This window comes from Protopterus annectens, chromosome 1.part0 (genome assembly GCF_019279795.1).
Source record: "Protopterus annectens isolate FY-2018-M chromosome 1.part0, PAN1.0, whole genome shotgun sequence".
Taxonomy (NCBI): Eukaryota; Metazoa; Chordata; order Ceratodontiformes; family Protopteridae; genus Protopterus; species Protopterus annectens.
The window spans coordinates 1,073,617,271-1,073,634,976 of record NC_056725.1 but is presented as its reverse complement, the minus strand read 5'-3'; positions in this window follow the sequence as shown (position 1 = coordinate 1,073,634,976).

Sequence of the window (17,706 nt, the reverse complement as noted above, 5' to 3'; positions counted from 1 at the left end):
GGATGTACCCCTTTAATACTTAGTCCTAATTATAAGCAGGATTTTATACTACAGGCGAATATATCAATCCATATATTGGCGGCTGTACATATCCAGGTCTCTTCAAAGGAAGAACAGCACCTAGCAGTATACAATAACCATACATATCAACCAAGGGAAGAGTTTGTGCATCTGAGAAGACGAAATGCTCGTGAATCGTGTAGCTTCAACAAAAAACGTCAGTCTACCTTTACAGTAGAAACTTCTTAGTAGTTAAAGACCAGGATAAGTCGAAGTTGCTATATTGAGACAGTGAGCAAACAGTAAGCTTCTTCAATGGCATTTGGGATTACAGGCACCAAATTTGTATCAGTAAAGCAAATGCCGACTGTGCGTCAAAACAGGGGACTGGATAATATAACATAAAATACACCTGTACTCCAAAGCTTTGTATTTAATAGTTGTCTCAACAAAGGCCTCATGAGGGTAACAAAGGAGGGATGGGATATAGAAAAGTGGTACTATGCTAAAGCAGATGCAACTATTTTCAGTGGAGAAATATGACAGCCTGAGTGAAGCTTGTGACTGCCATTCAGTAAAATAAACAGAAAGCTATATGAAAGCTATATTGAGTTGAGTTAAATGTAATTGCTGTTTTCCACAAAAGAGTGCAACAAAAAAGAGACTTCTGAACCAATCCTACAATCTGAACTAAGTACACACATTTGCAGTGGTTAATGCTGAGTGCTTCTTAAAATGCTACTGTTGCTAAACATAAGATATTACTTTATTTTGAATTCAAACAAATATGTAACCATAGAAACAGGAAATCTTACAATCAAACTGAAGAAAGCAGAGAAAGATAGTTTATGAAATTAAAAAAAAAGTGGATTGCATTCCTGGAGAGACCCTATTATGCTGTAAGATCCATTGTTTGTGAAATTATGCAGCCACTGTTTAGACTAACAAGGCAGATGCAAACAGCAAATCAAGTATATCCTTAGCTATCAGTTATGATACGAGTATCCATTTAAAATGCCAGGACCTGCTCTAACACAGAGACTGAATGACTGAAAAACAAACTCACATATACCAAGTCAAAGATGGTCATTTCTTGGAATATTCTCTTTTCTCTGAGGTATGGCAATCTTGGAGTTGGTATATATGAGTTAGGTGGGTGTGGGGGGATTGTCCCCCAATTTGCTGAGTGCAAAAATGAAGATGTGAGGAGAAGAATGGTCTTCAAGATTTGCTATTTTCCTCACAGTTTTGGTCTTTTTCTTTTGTCTTGTCGGCACTCTGCATTTTGAATGCTGACTGTCAAAAAGGAGACAATGATATACCCAAATAAGCTTATTGAATGTTTCTTTATTGCAGGTGGTAGCATTATTATTATTTATTTATTTATTTCCAGTTTGATGACCGGGGATGTCCACTGGGCTCAGAGAGCCCGTTTTCAGTGGAGGCCCGGGGAGAAAAGCTCCATGTTACAAAGTTTAGATACAGATACAATATAGAAAAAAAGAACAATTTACAATTATGTTTCATCCTAGAGAGCAGGTGTTATTTCAATTAACAATTTACAGTTAAATTTCATATTAGAGAGCAAGTGTAAATTCTTAAGTACATGGTACAAATTTGATATTTACAGTATGTACATAAGTGTGGTAGTCTATAGATCATAGCTGGAGAGGGGTTTAGAGGTGGAGAGAGACTTATAGGACTATCATAGCCTAGCCATAAAGACAGAGAAAGGGGTTGTTATTGTATGTCCTAACAAACTCATAGAATGTTTCTTTATAGCGGGTGATAGCATAACCATAAAGATGGGGAAAGTGGGTTGTTAACTATTAAAATATCACAAATCCCTCATCAAAAAAAACATTCTGCATGTGATTGTGTGCATAATAATCTTGGTCAAGATTCAACTAGTGTTGGTAGGATTGTGCTGGAACTGGAAGTTAAAGGGCTCGGTTTCAGGTGTGTGAAATCCTGGGGTGCCTGTCATTGTAGCTACATCACGCAGCTGGAAAGTGTAAATGTTAGTTGTGTGCGGGAGGTTTTGTCTGCTACTGGAGACAGTAATGTGTGTTTACCATAAGGCCAATCACCTTTCACATTTTACTTGCTAGTTTTCAATGAGGAATGTGAGGTGTAGCCCATGACCATGACATATTAGACTGGTGTCATGTGATGTGGACTTAAAGGTCTCATACTGTCATAAAAAAATGTTAACAGTGGCAGGATCATGTTACCATAGTCACTGATAGTGGTTCATTAAATCAGTGTCAGCAGTTTAGATTTAAAGGCCATACCATGGGATTATGCCCCTCCCAATGGTTGGGCCACGCAGTAATTCAGGGAGGAGGTCAACACCCACTTCTGAGGCAAAGGTGCAATATTGTTGCAGCGGGGTGATGTTTTTTCACATTGAGTAGATAGCTAAGTAAACAGTTGGTGTGACATACATATGCAAAGAGGCTACACTGCCTAAGTCCTTTATTGCAATTTAGACTCAGCTATACTGCATGTCATGGATGTACAGGATTTATATTAAATCTATGTTCCATACACATTTTAGTAGAGATCAGTGCATTGGGCTTCTGTGCAAATCCCTCATAAATTACAGTGGCAAAATAACCACTGACAGTAACTAATTAAATTAGTGTCAGTCAAAGTGACTTTACCATCTTTTAAGAAACAAAATGTGAGAAACGTATAACACATTCAAACACACATGCATGCAAACACACACACACACACGTGCACAAACAAATGTGCACACACCCATAACTACATAGATGCAGAGCTAGACAGACCCCACACTTATGTATATGCACACGCACACACACACACACATACACGCACACACACATGCACACATGCACGCTCATACACACGTGTACACACACACACACACACACACACACACACACACACACACACACACACACACACACACTCTCTCATTCACACCAAAACACACACAAGTATAGACAAGAAACGGATTAATATTTGGTCATGTATCTTGTATACAGCTGCCACTGCTGTCAATACATCAGCAACCTAACCACTTTCAAAGTACCCATTGAAAGGAACATTTAGCAGTATAATTCACAGCATCTCTACTCTATACCATGGCAGGATTTTAAACTTTTTTTTTTAAATCAGATCATGAAGCCCACATGTAAAGCAAATGAGCGGCACTGGGAAGAAATATGACTGTGAAAAGAGTTTACTCACCATTTGATTTACATTGCTCATTACTTTATAATAGTGTTAGTTGTGCTGGTTGACATTGTGAGCAACTATTTTCTTTATGGAATCACCCACATTCTGCTATCATATGGCTGTGTCTATGAGTGTGTGAATGTGTGTGTATGTGTGTGTGTGTGTGTGTGTGTGTGTGTGTGTGTGTGTGTGTGTGTGTGTGTGTGTGTGTGTGTGTGTGTGTGTGTGTGTGCGTGTATATACAATATAGCAATGCAGAGTTCATGTCACTGCCTTAGTTGCCTCTTCAGTATATCTTCAGGATGCCTTATATGTCATTTTGCCTTGTCTGTCCATAATACTATCCTGCTATACATGGTCCACATATATGTGATCTTCTGTCTAATGACATGTACTGCACTAGCAAAGGGTTGTGATTCCGCAATGCTTAGTACCTTATAAATAATAAAGCCCCATAGGAGGTCCTCTTGTATTACCCTATATAAGAGCCCCACAGCATTTTCTGCACTGTATAAGAAAGTATGATGAACAATGCTGCCCTGGTTTGTACCCTGCCTGATGACACCCACTGAGAACAGTTCCCCTTTCCATGTGGTGTTCAGAGTGTCTCGGCATAGAATATTGCACTTGTATGGTGCACAGTACATATTCATTTCACATGGTGTGCTCTAACTGCATATGGCCAGAAGTCAGATCTGCTCTTTAAATTTGTAAGCATTTCAGGTGAGCTTATGTCTGCACTAAAGCTGGTTTCTGCTATGGGGTGCAGCTTGGAATGCCACTATTTATGTAAGCATTCTGTTTTTGAATTCATCCTACATATCAGCAGTCTGTTCACTTTCACAATGAGTTTCAGCTTTACTGAGCAACAAACTAAATGAGACTTCAACCTGGGAAGAAAAAAAAAACAAACACTGTGAGTGAAAGCTTTTAAATCTCCCTAAGTACACCAATGATTTTCATTTTAGAATATAAGTTTCCAGAGGGTATTAATACTGCATCATTTTGTAGCACATATTTAAAATCTTCATTGGCAAAGTCAGAATATGTCTGGGATGGGGATACCTATTATCTTTGCAGATTATTTTGAGTGTTAAATAAATGTCTGGAAAATTTAAATTAATTATAATAATTAGAGTGCCTTGGGATAATTGTGTGTGACTGCATGCAAGCTGTATATTCTTCTCTAACTGGCAAGATGCAAATAATCCAGAGACATCTGGATATTAAACAATGATTAATTTAACAGAGTGTGCATTTGCTTTGATCGCTTAAGTGGCTATATTGATTTTAATTGTTGTGTCCAATCCAAAAACTGTGAGATAAATTGAAGTAATATCAACTAATACAACAAACCCTTGTACTACTGTTTTATAATAATTATTCTGGTCGCTTTTCTCCTATGACTATTTATTATGTAACAGAATCTGTAAAATTATGCATGGACAAATCTTAGATGATGCATTCAGTAATTACCTAACCATTTATTCTTTAATTAGCAGTGTATTTATAAAATCATATAGCTGAAAAATTACTCATGGAAACCACAAAATGGTCAAATCCGTATTCTCCAAAACTAATCTGCTGTAACTAAGAAATGTTTTTTATTGCAATCTAGACTTTATCTGCATACTATTTACTTGTTTTTTTTTATTTTTACTGAAACTGTAGTGTGTTTGCTCAACATGGCAACTTATCAGAATGTGCTTATGTCCTAATATTATTTCCAAAGCAACTGAATGTGTGGCACATTTGTTGGTTTATGTCTAATTCATGCATATTTGTAATGCGTTTTGAATGCATCATTGGATTGACTGGTGAAATTTCTATTCTCTCCCTTTGTATCTATCTGTCCTAGTTACTGCTATTCCTGCTGATCCTCCTTTTTTCCCATCCTACCATCTTCTACCTCCTCTATTCTCTGCTGTTTCTCCTTCTCTACTGCACTCATTAATTGTTCTTAGTGGCAGTTTCTCATAACTTTATTTGGTACTTTTAGCATTGTTTATTAACTGTCTCTTCTTCTGCCTCACTCCTTGCTGTAGTGGGTTGCTGTCCTGCTTTTCTCATTTTTTTCAGCTGTATCTGAAAAACCTTCTCTAGTTTGAAACCTTTCCTAAGACACAGTAATTTACATTGACCTCTTATTTATTTTCTATAGGCATTAACTATCACCTGCTGAATACTGACAAACATTTAGAGAAAACGCTTCCCAACCTTTAGTGAAAACAAAAAAGTGCCCACAGCTGACAGGTTTACAACACATTATTTTGTTTATTTTTTAAATGTCTCTCAAACAATAGTGCTTTATTTTAATGTCATAATTTTACAGAGTTTGTTCTTGCTGCACCCCTGCCCCAAACAAGAAAGGATTGTTCTTTTTAAGTTTTTTTTTCTGTTTGCAGGTACCGGTAATCAAGAGGTGACTACACAAAACAAAACAGTGGCTTTGATTCTCTAAAGGTGTCAGAAACAAATTTTAACTCTTATGGAATACAATAATAGATAACCATGGTCTAGAGCAAGGCTCTCTGTTTAATGTTTAATTCATAATGCAGTTATGTGGAACTTGTGTTGTGGAGTCTGCTGTGGAAGCTTTCTGTTTAGAGTGCTCATGTGTCCACTGATTGAATCCCACTAGGGCAGGTTTGTGACCTACCTGTTTTTCTCCTCTCCAACCCCCCAGTTCTCCAGCCACTCCACTATGCAATCCAGTTAATATTTCCTGCTTTCTTCCCTAACTCTTGCCCACTACAGTACCCTCTTAAACAAGCCTACTCATTATACCACATCTTCCCCTCCTCTCCAAGTTCTGATCCTGGAACAGCCATATTTCAACTCAACTGGAAGATGGTTTCCCTTTCAACATACAAACATTTTCCCTACACAGCTATTTTTGCTCTCTCTTATCACAAATACAGAATCCATTTCCCTAACAAATGTTCACTAAACCTCTTAACATTCCCACTATCACCATCATTTCTTCCTGCAAACTCCCATATACAACCTAAGGCAATTAATATAAAAATATCTTCACTTTAATATCCAAACACTTGTTCTCAATAAAATACTTTCCCTACATAGCTATTTAGAACCAAAAACAGGCCCGCATGTACCTGCATCTTCCAACTGAACATAACACTACTAAATACAGGCAGCATGCTAAACGACCTAGAGCAGCTTCATTCCTTAATCTCAACAAAAAAGTCTAGACATGATTGCCATAAAAGAATCCTGTGTAAAATAGGACACCTTCACCTCAAATTCCACTTTCCCTTATATACCACTGTCCTTTGTGCCACACTAGGCATAAAAAACTGCAGGAGATACACTTTTCCTAATCAGAGTCAATATTCCAATAAACAAAAACATATCCCATTTACTAATGACTATATCCCAAACTGAACTGCTTTATCATTACATCTTTTCCCCCACTTCACCTTCATCTTAGTTCTACCATACCTTCCATCCCCAACCTAAATAAATGAAAACCATTAATCTCTGGTATCCAGTCAATTCCTGCAGAAACTTATTATTTTAAGAGAGTTCAACATCATCCTTATTCAACTAATTAAAAAATGCATCTGACCAAACTTTAACACAGGCAACCACCCCTTACTTGACCCAAGCATTATGAATAAATCATCCATCATCACTAAATTCTCCATTCTTCAATCCTCAATCATCAGTCAGTGCCACATTGCTTTCCTCATCCATCCTTCAGTTGTTAGGCAACCATACCAACTCATTGCTTTCTGTCCTAAATCTCAGCTGTAAATAAGCAGATTCACTGACACATCAAGGAATGAAAAGCATTTTCAAAACTTAGAGACAAGGCATGAGAGGAATGGAAAATGAACCCCTCAAAATCCAACCATGATAATTGATAATGCTACAGAACCTAGCCAAAAAGTCCACCAGATGTCTCAGTGCAATCTCTTTATCCACTTCACAGAATGGTCTAAGCTATAACCAAAAGAAATTCTGGACTTCAGTAAATAACATTACTAGTTATGCTTCCATCCTTAAGCCCTCACATACAGACACCATTAAAATGTCCTTGAGTTATATCTGTATATATATATATATATATATATATATATATATATATATATATATATATATTTATATATAAAACTACTACATAAAATGTTTCCGCTCCTGAAGAAAATCCTGACAGATGTCCCCTTGGCTCAGATGGCCTTCATGTATAGTTTACATGAATCCAACCACAGACAATAACACCTCTATGAAAAGTATAAGAGAAGCAGTCCAGTGAACACACATAGTCAGTATATAATTAAGATTTTATTACTAAGCACTTTGGCCCACTAAAATCAGGCTTCATCAGAGTAATACATCATATCTAAAACAGCTTCTTAAATAAGGCAACTAATCCTGTGGCATTATCCCCACATTAATATTTTAGAGACAAATTGTACCATTCAACATATGTACCATGCAAAAAAATATATTTTTTCATGGAGGTGTTATTGTCTGTGGTTGGATTTGTGCAGCTGTCTTCCTTTTGGCAGATTTGGGTTCATGTAGTTTATTTCACTCTGTAAAGGACATTTATTCCTACAACTAGAACAACTGTACAATCTATGCATCTCCAAAAATGTAATGCCCTCGCAATTGAAAAGAGACATTAAGCTAATTGCCAAAACCTCCAAAGCAGAATCTTTAAATAATTATAGACCTATCTCAGTTTTTCCCACCCTTTGAAAGATTCTGAAAAAAATCATCTGTCTACAATTAACATCTCACCTACAAACATACAGGATAACCATAACTATCTACAATTAACATCTCACCTACAAACATACAGGATAACCATAACTATCTACAATTAACATCTCACCTACAAACATACAGGATAATCACCTACAAACATACAGGATAACCATAACTATCTACAATTAACATCTCACCTACAAACATACAGGATAACCATAACTTAACAGAATGAGTTCATAGATTTTAAACTAGTCAGAGTATCATGACTGCACTGTATTCTCTGACAGGTGACATTTTGTTCAACGGGAACGAAGGCTTTTTTAACAGATGAATTTTTTTAAACCTCTCCAAGCCCTTTTGACACAGCCAGTCATTCTCTTCTCTTCAGCTCTTTCTACTCAGCAAGCATAATCTTGAATTAGTCTTCTGGTTTATTTAAATACTTTCTTGCTGATATATCCTTTAAGATATACATTTTCTCTTCTTCCTCACCCCCAGTAGCGGGATCTCAAGGATCCATTGTGACCCACTGTATTTGTGCTGTTTATTAACAGTCTACCCTTTGACATTTGCAACTTCAAATAATACCATATATACATGGATACATTTATTTTTTGGTCCACTACATCTCCTCCTAGATTAACTAATAGCTATGACAAGACCTCCATTCATTACAATGGCTACAGTTAAACTACCTAACTCACATCTGTTAAAAAAAAAAAAAAAAAAAAAAAACACCAAAAAAAGCTCCCCAAAAATGAACCTGTCATTGGCTATATGCTTCAAGCAAAATAACAGCCTCTAAACAGTGTCCCATTAAAGATACTTTGCCATCTGGATAAATCCTGCTCTCATCTTCTAACTCCATATTCAGTACACTAAAAGCATTTTTTTAATCCCACTGCCAGAAGAGCCAGAGGTAAAGGTATTCTTATTCCTCAGCTTGAGTACAGCTGTCATCTCACCTCATATACACATGTAAAAAAATTCAAACTAGTAATCATATTTCAAGTTGAACTTGTTGCTGAATCCTGAGGAAGATGTTTTTAGTCACTGCATCCCACAGTTCTCCCAGGTACCCTATTATACTCAGCCAGAGACATTCTTCCTCCCTTGGAATCCTTCTCCAGGTATGATGGCTCCCTACTAAATGCTGCACATTAATAGTCTCTACTTGAACTCCAGCCATCATTAGTGTACCCCCAAGACTCTAGTAGATTGGCCATGGCTTTGGAAAAAAAATATTTTTATTTAGGGAAAAAAAAATCATTATTTGTCTCATAATGACCTATTAACCCACTATGACCAACAGGAAGTAAATTTTCCTGTAGCTAATACAGAGCAATATCTGAATTTTCTTAAAATATCAACATTATTTACATAATTCTAGCATTGCACAATGTTAATAGCAATGCCTTAAAGACAAAATATTCAAACATGCAGCATTTTTGCAATATTTGCATCATACAGACCATTCCATACCCGTAATGATACACGACTAACTTCCCATATCACAGGGTCAGTGGTTCAACACTTGTTTGGTACATCCTTTGCATGAGATGTTAAGCTGAGGATCCACCTGCCTGAGTTGGTGGTAGCTCAGATAGATATAAAAGATCCCATGGCATTTACTGAAAAAAAAAGGGACACAGAAATTTCTTGGCCAAATTTTTCATAGTTAGTATGAATAGCACTGTACCCACGGTGGTGGTGCTGCGGTAGCATTGTTACCTCACAGTAAGACGCTGTCCGGTTTGATTCTCAGTTAGAGCATCTTCTGCATGGACACATGCATGAATGGGCGTACCTTTGTTGAAGGTTGTGCATCAGGGCTGGTAACTCGGCACGTAAAAATCAACTACCAATCATTAGCAGACCGGAGTTCTGCTGTGGCAACCCCTAACCGGGAAAAGCCAAAAGACACAACAACAAGTATGAATAGCACTATGGGTTTCCCATGAAAAGAGGACTAACCTGGTCAAGAGAGAGAGACAATAAATAAATGGACTCTGGGGTTTTGAATTTAAATAGAGATTATATAGAGGTTAAATAGAGGTTCTGTAGACTGGACTAGTAATGCAACTATAGGAGACAGATTATGGAATGTAGGCTAAATGGCCACAGAATCAGTATTACTAAGGCCATAGTACCCAAAGAATGACAGCACAGTATAACAGCTCTATGTCCTAAACTCTAGTCAAAGCTTTCTTATTAAATTCTAGCTCTGACCAGTAGCCAACCCAGATTCAGGAAAAGAAGTCTTTACTTGTGAGCCAAACCGTAAGCAGTTAGAATAAATTTTATGTGAGTAAGACAAACATCTGCTTCCTTCTGAATCACAGTATCTAGTTTTCATGAACCTCTGTTTACCTAACTACTCTATTTTATACCATATACTAAGAGCTTTCCTAATTTATTTTTAAACTTTTCAGGCTGGATATGAATAGAACTGACATACAGGTAAAACCTATTAGAGGAAAACTGATCTTACATTAGTGGGTAAAATGTACTAAAAATCTGGGTAGTAGTGATGCATAGATTGCTCAATTAATGCAGCACAATCTATTTAAGAAAGCTACCAGAAACTAAATTACACCAGATATCCCAATCCATTTATATGGTTTCCCCTAAAGCCATGAAAATATTAACTGAGATATAAATTCTCCCAATGTTGTTAGCTGGGGGCAGGCTTTGGAATGCTAGTAGGCTACACAAGAAAACTGTAAATAGCTGGTACTGATGGTTTGGAGTGTTTACATGCTAAAAAATACTCATCTTGGTTGTGTCAAGCAAGTGGCTGAAGTGTTAAATAGAACTAAGCAGAAAATGTGAATCAGCAGTTGATTGCAATAGAAAAAAAGATTAATGGAATAGATACAGTCAGCTGAGTCTCAGAATGAAAGGGAGGATTGGTGTTGCTGGACATTGTGAAACCAAAGATGTCATACTTGATGGGCTTTTTGAAATCATCAGTGGATTTTTATTTATATTATGTCACTTGCCATATATGGTAGCCAAAATTATATATGCTAAACCTATATTTATACTAATACAATTTTATTGCTATGTTGAAATGAACATCTGTTGTGGCAATTGTACTAGTCAGAAATGTATGTTGCAATATGACTGACTCTCCGTGCAGTGTTGATGGAGATTTCTATAGAAAAAGTGTCGATGGGTACAAGCAATGTCTGAGAAAAAGGGAGTTACAAATGTATTCATATCGTGACTTAATGGAGATTGACTATATATGGATGGCATATACAGATGATTCTGTGTGTTTTGGGGAACTGACAGAGGAGATGGAAGGACATCAGGAGTTGATCTGAAAAGGAACTCTGTTTTGTTTTGAATAATATCACAGGGGAAAGATGGCAAAAAAGGTTCCATATCTCAGTTTGAGTGTGAAGCATTTCAAATAGAAATCTTATGATCAAAGACTGTTTTTCAGGAAGAAGCACTATATAGATCCAAATAACTTGAGATGATATGCAAGTCTAATGGTGAAATATTCAAATAAGGAAGTAGGCTGTCCTGAGAATATACTACAAAGTGATAAACATGGGAATCATTGCTTATTTTTTTATGTTTATGTTTTAAGTACATTATTTGAGCACCATATGGCACCTAATAACTATTCGGACAGCTTACATACTAAAACTATCAAGGAAATGTTACTACTGAAAAATTGGTAGGTAAGTTAACAGGCTGCAAATTGTGAATTTTCTATCGTATTATGAGCTTGGACCATTCAACAATTATGAAGGGCTCTAATTATGATTATTATTTGGTCCTTTATATGCTGTGTTTTTTTTTTTTTGTTCATATAGTGCTATGGCCACAGTGATCCTATGAAACTGTTACTTTGGTAAAATGTTTAAGATATAAACACTACTGTTGAACAAGTACACTGTAATTGGAAAATTTCATTTTTCAATAGATTATTTAAATTCTGCTTGAATTAGTATACAATGCAAATAATTATTTAAATTATATTTGAATTAGTGTGTGATGCAAGAAGGTTTAGAATTATAGTTTTAATTAATGCCCCAATATCAGTGAGCAGTTAAAATTGTGTTAACTTTAAAGTATGAGCAAGGTTAATTACCTTTTGCAGCATAAGATCCATTTCAAATATTGTGTGTATATGCATTTGTGTGTGTGTGTGTGTGTGTGTGTGTGTGTGTGTGTGTGTGTGTGTGTGTGTGTGTGTGTGTGTGTGTGTGTGTGTGTGTGTGTGTGTGTGTGTGTGTGTGTGTGTGTGCATGCACATGTGTGTGTCTGTCCATCTGTATGTGTGTAAATATTATTAGGAATTGAAAATAAAATAAATTCTCAATTAACCGGTACCCATGGGGATTAGTAGATGCTGGGTAACTGTAGTTTCTGGTTGCTCGAGAGTTACTATTAAAAATAGGCCTCACTAATACTGTACCCTGTTCTATTTGCTTGGTTTGACTTGTTCTCAGGTTGGGGAGAGAGGGAATTTATTCCTGTCTTCCTTTTTAAAACTGTAAAACTCTAAAAATGTAAGGTATGTTTCTGTGTGTGTGTAAGGGGAGGGACAGAAAGTGCATCACATGAAAATTGTACTGTATTTCTTAGATTTTTTTTTTTTTTTTGCTGGTTGCTTGAGAGTGCTGATTGCTTGAGTTCCGATTAACTGACAGTTTACTGTAAGACTGCAATATTCTAGATGTTAGCATCACAAAATTTTATGTATTTTACCATAAGATACATTCCGTAACTTTTGTATTAATGTCTTGGTTTATGTCCAACGTTCCTTACAATATTAACGTTATTTTCTTTACCATAATATCAGAAACTATATGGTTATTTTTACTGAACAACCGAGATGCGCATATAACACTACATGTCTTTCTTCAATAGCATATATAAAGTAAGCTGTTACAGAGTGAACTAAAATTATTTTCTTAATTCCTTCTTTAAAACCAATATTGACTATGTGGATCCTGTTGTTCAATGGTGTATAGTGTCCTAAATGTTATTAAAGTCTTTTATTATACATATATTTTCAAACTTAGCACAAATATCTGCTCTTTCCAGAAAGGATAATAAGTAAAAAAAAATAACAGTCATCTTTCTGAGTGACATGGCTGCTGCTACAGTGCATATGTGTTCTGTTTTTTTTTTTTTAATTTCTCTAAGTCTTTTGGATTTCTAATACCATTACAGGAATATACCACATTCCTTAGTCAAAGTATGATTCAAGTTCAAGAAATTAGTATTGTTTCAATCTTTGATGTTAGCCAGAAGTGCTCTTAATAGCACCTGCATATGTACAGGTGTGACTCCTTCTGCAATTTATACAGTTACATGTATAGGTAACATATCTAAGTACAACTGCAAATTCTGTTTTATAAGACACATTGCTCCAACTACTACTATTGGAACTGTCTGGGAATCTTTCTTCTACATTGCCCTTATTTCTGGCTGCAAATCCTGGCATTTTATGTTTTTTTGTCTCTCTGGATGTAAGACACTGTAGTTACTGGGTGTAGCAATTTCAGTGATCAATGCTACTTTTATCTTCTTTTCATGGACTACTGTATCTGGTTTTCCTCGCATCTATTTTTTGAATTGTTGGTATTGGCTGATCCCATGTGATATTAACTTAATAATTTTTTATAATGTTTTGTGGCTCATGCTTCCAGTGTTTTTCAGCTACTTCAATATTATACTGTTTGCACAATCCCCAGTGAAATAGTCTTGCCACATTATTATGCTGTTCCGTATACAGTCCGTCTGCCATTAGTATATCACGAACAGTAACAAGATGTGCGACCGTTTCCAATTCTGTTTTAAAAAAAAAAAAATTTGTCTGCTTCTCCCACACATTCAATGGACTTTGTAAACCAACATTTACTTAGTCCACTATCTTGGGCCGCCAATATTAAATTATATTTTGGTTTAAATTCATCTCTCTTTAGCCATTCCTGTGTTCAATTTTATTTTATGTATTTATTTATTTACATTTGTTTACCAGGAAAGTCCGACTGGCTGCAGATCCTTTTTCAGCGGATGCCTAGGGATAAAAGCTCCACATCATGTCCATTATAAATAAAGATACAAAGTTGCGGCAATAGTAAACAACATTACATGTTGCTGGCTTTAATACAATAACAACATATTGATTATCAACAGTATATACACTAAATGTTGCAAGTTAAGATAGTTTCTTGTTGTTTATAATATTAGTGACAAAGTTGTCAGACAAGATTTTAAAGTATGTAAAGACAACTAGCTAATTCTGACTGTGGTTAGTAGTGGCGGTAGTATAGTTGGGTTAAGCGTCTAGGTGGGGGGTAAGGGGGGGTAGTCTGGATTAGAACAAGAACAAAGCCAGTGCAAATTTAAGTGGAATTTGAGCGCAGTCTTGAAAAGGCTGCTGGATGGCAGAGTAATTATACAGGTTGGAAGATTGTTCTAAAGTTTAGATATGGTACATGAAAATATGGCTTCTCCTGCCGAGTTTTTGGGTTTGATAACAGTGAGTTGATTTTTGTTGCTTGATCTTAGGGTCCTAGTGGAGTGATAGGGCTGGAGAAGGGTTTGAAGGGAAGGGATGTTATGGGGGATGGTTAATAAGTTTATGAGCGAGGGTGAGTTGATAAAAGTGAAGGAGTTGTGGGAGTTCTAACCAGTTTAGTTCTTTAAAGGAGATACAATGATGGCTTCAGTAGGAGGTTCTGGTGGCAAATTTAGCAATTTTGTTGTAACAAGCATCCAGTTTGTGTATGTCTGTCTGTCTAAGGTTGGTAAGTATGTGGGATGCGTAGAGTAGGGTGGAGATTAACTAGGAATTGGCTATGGAGATTCTAGCCACCCTGGTTAGGATTTGGCGGCTTCGATATAATGCACCAAGTTTTTTGTGAACTTTTTTTATTATGAGAGATATGTGGGTATCAAATCTAAGTTTGTTGTCTGTTTCCACACCGAGTAATTTTGTGTGTTCTGATGGAGAGATGATGGTATTGTCTTTGGCAAGAATGTTGAAGTGGGGGTGGTTTGGGTGGCTTTGGAAGGTTAGAACAGGAGAAGTTTTGTCTTACTTGGGTTGAGTAGGAGCTGAACATTGGATAGCCAGCTTTCTACAGAAGATAATGATTCCTGTGTAATTTGTTGTAGTTCTGGTAGAGTGGGGGCAGAGCTGATGAGAGTAGAGTCATCTGGTGTACTCTATAAGAGATGCTTGTGTGGTGGCAGTATGTAGGTTGTTAGTGAAAAGTGAGAATAGCAGAGGGTCAAGGATAGAACCTTGGGGAACTCCAAGAGTAACTGGGAGGTGAGGTGATAGGTTATTGTCCCAGATTACTGATTGTTGGCATCCATGTAGATAGCTGTGGACCCAGTTGCAGGCTGACTGTGAGAAGGAGAGGTTGGGGAGACTAGAGAGTAGTAGCTCATGAGATACCATGTCAAAGGCCTTTGGGAGCTCTAGAAATATGGCAATAGAGAAGAAGCCATTGTTTTTGTGATGAAGTATAGTATTGGTGAAGGAGAGCAGAGTGGAAGTAGTGCTGTGATATGGCCTGAAACCATGTTGGGTTTTAGAGAGGAGATTATTAGCTAGGAGGTACTTGGAGACCTGGGTGTTGATACATTTTTCAAGTATCTTGGAGAGAGGGGAGAGGATAATAATGGGGTGATAATTGGAGAGGTTGGTGGAGGGGGTGCCTTTGTGGAGGGGAATGATGTGGGATATTTTCCATATCGAGTGAACATAGTCTTCTGTTATGGAATGCTTGATTAGAATTGTAATTAGGTAGGCTAGTGTATCAGCTGCAATTTTCAAGTATTCAGAGGGGAGGTTGTCAGCTGCGAGTTTGGTCGGTTTAAGTTTTGACAATAGTCTTTTTATGTTGGAGGTAGGTACTGAGCTGAAGAAAAGAGGAGTGGGGGATTTAACGTTAGGAGTTGGGGGGACTGTTGCAGGGAAGTGTTGTTTGTTTAGAGATGTTATACTTTCAGTGAAGTGTTTGTTGAAGGATTCAGTAATACTGCTGGAGGAGGGGGGAATGGATGGCTGGGGGTATCTACCTTCCCTGGGTGGAGGATAGTGTTAATAGTGGACCAGAATTGCTTAGGGTTGTAGTTGGTAGAGTTTAAGTTGGATTTATAGTAGAGGAATTTGTCTAATTTTATTTGCTTTTTGGCTTTATTGCGCAGTTCAAAAAATGATTGCCTATCTGAGTTATTTTTTGTTAGTTGCCAGTGCTCTCAGGCCTTATCTCTGGATTTCATTAGGGTTCTGGTGGTCTTTTATAACCATGGTGCACACCTGGATCTGACTTTGGCATTTCTTACAGGAGCATGGGTGTTTAGGATGGAGAGGGAGGTACTGTTGAAGAAGTGGACAGCCTCATATAGGTTGAGGTATTTTAGTGGTGACCAGTTAATTTTTTGCAGGGAGGAGATGAAGGAGTTGGGGTTGAAGTTGGACTTGTTCTGTATTTGCCTGTGGATAATGGGCTTGAGACTGTTTGTGTGGTGCCGAATTAGGAAAGTGGGGGAGTGGTCACTAAGACTGTCAGGTAGGCAGCCTGCTAGGTAAGAGTGAGGGGCTTTGTTGACTAGGATCCAGTCAAGTAAGGTATAATTGTTAGGGTTTGTGTTGATGTGGGTAGGGGATTGGATGAGTTGAGTGAACCCATGGAGATCAAAGTGAATGATTGGGAGATTGTTATTACAGGATAGCTAGTTGATGTTAAAGTTGCCGAGAATTATGGTTTCCTGGGTTAGAGATAGAGTAGCCCAGCTCAAGAGATTTTCTAGGGGTGTAATATTTTGCCCTGGTGGGAAATAGCATCTCCTTTTTGGACAATCTGTCTCTGTGAAGGATGTTGTATTCAGGTGGAAATATTTCCTCACTTTTGATGTGAGGTTTGAGCCAGGTTTCAGTTAAGAAGAGAATATCTGGGGAATATATGCTTATGCTGGCATGTAGTTCTTGGATTTTATTGCATATGCTTCTAATGTTTAGGGACATTATAAGTAGGTCTGTTGTTTTTTGTTGCCTAGGAGTTTAGTTGTGGGGGGTGTTGCTTGGACTAGGGTTTGTGGTTGGGTTGGATTTGGGAGGACCAGGATTTGGTTGAATGTCTACAGTGAGGGCTAGTTTATAGAGGGTGTATAGCATATGTTTTATATAAATAGTAAGTTGCTTATGGTATCTTAGGGAAAGTTTATTTTTGTGTGTTAGGTGTTTGGTAATGGAGTGTGTGCATTGGGGGGTGTTTTTGGTGGCAGGGGTTGTGTAGTTATGGTGCAAATGTTTGAGGGAAGGTGTTGAGAGAGTACAGTGGAAGTTGTTGGGGCATGTGACTGTGGAGCCTTGGTAGGATGTAATGTGAGCTAGAACTATGCAGGTTAGGATTGTTATTATATTAGGTAATAACATGATTGTGTTGGATGTAGGGGAAGGGGGTGACTAGTGGTGTAGACTAATTGGTGGTAATTAGGGGTGGGGTTAAGGCTAAGAATAAATGTAGAGGTACTGGGGGTGGGTGGGAATAGGGGGCAGGGAGGGGAGCAAAGTGAGTGTAGCGAACAGAGTGGGCTAGAATCCCCCAGGCTAAAGATTACATGGTAAGTGTTTAAATAGCCAAATTGTTAGGAGTTATTAGAATCTAGTAGGTAAAAATAATCTATAGACTGGATTTCAGATGTGTCCTTTCTGGGTAGATACCTAGTTTGAAGCAGACAAAAAGTGGCATTGTAAGTACCCTTTTGCTC